The following is a 1,056-nucleotide window of genomic DNA, read 5'->3' as shown; positions in this document are numbered from 1 at the left end:
TACCCCTTTAAAGGGACCTTTCACTCACAAATTGAAGTTTGTCTAAGTTTTCATGGCCACTGTCTAATTTTCTGATATTACTAGTTTAATTTTGTGCTCATCTTTTCCGTTCATTTGAAGTTGAGACATATGGCTGGATGTACAAAACCGATGTGGGATGTGGATAGCATCTGACAATTTTTGATTTGAAAGTGCAATGTCCCTTTAAGCTCTACTAACAACAATGCCTCGCTACATTCATCCCTCACACTGAGGATTTATGTTACGGCATTACCAAAATGAAATGGCTCACTCTCTTTTGAATAAAATAGTATTTTGGAATAAGACATTCATTAGGAGCTGGGGCCAAATCCTCCCACTTAGCTTTGCTGCTGTCTCTGCCAGTAGATTGATTAGTGGCTAGTGAAGTAAACACCTGGGTTCAAACACTATTTGAAATATGTCATATACTTTTTCTTTAGCCTACATGCCTGGAGTGTGTGCTCCAGGTGGGTGGGGTTGGTACTTGTGCTCCAGGTGGGTGGGGTTGGTACTTGTGCTCCAGGTGGGTGGGGTTGGTACTTGTGCTCCAGGTGGGTGGGGTTGGTACTTGTGCTCCAGGTGGGTGGGGTTGGTACTTGTGCTCCAGGTGGGTGTGGTTGGTACTTGTACTCCAGGTGGGTGGGGTTGGTACTTGTGCTCCAGGTGGGTGGGGTTGGTACTTGTGCTCCAGGTGGGTGGGGTTGGTACTTGTGCTCCAGGTGGGTGGGGTTGGTGCTCCAGGTGGGTGGGGTTGGTACTTGTGCTCCAGGTGGGTGGGGTTGGTACTTGTGCTCCAGGTGGGTGGGGTTGGTACTTGTGCTCCAGGTGGGTGGGGTTGGTACTTGTGCTCCAGGTGGGTTGGGTTGGTACTTGTGCTCCAGGTGGGTGGGGTTGGTACTTGTGCTCCAGGTGGGTGGGGTTGGTACTTGTGCTCCAGGTGGGTGGGGTTGGTACTTGTGCTCCAGGTGGGTGGGGTTGGTACTTGTGCTCCAGGTGGGTGGGGTTGGTACTTGTGCCACTGTTCTATTGCTTCCA

This window comes from Oncorhynchus masou, chromosome 2, assembly GCF_036934945.1.
Source record: "Oncorhynchus masou masou isolate Uvic2021 chromosome 2, UVic_Omas_1.1, whole genome shotgun sequence".
Classification (NCBI taxonomy): Eukaryota; Metazoa; Chordata; class Actinopteri; order Salmoniformes; family Salmonidae; genus Oncorhynchus; species Oncorhynchus masou.
The sequence above is the reverse complement of the archived record's forward strand: the minus strand, read 5'-3'. Positions refer to the sequence as shown.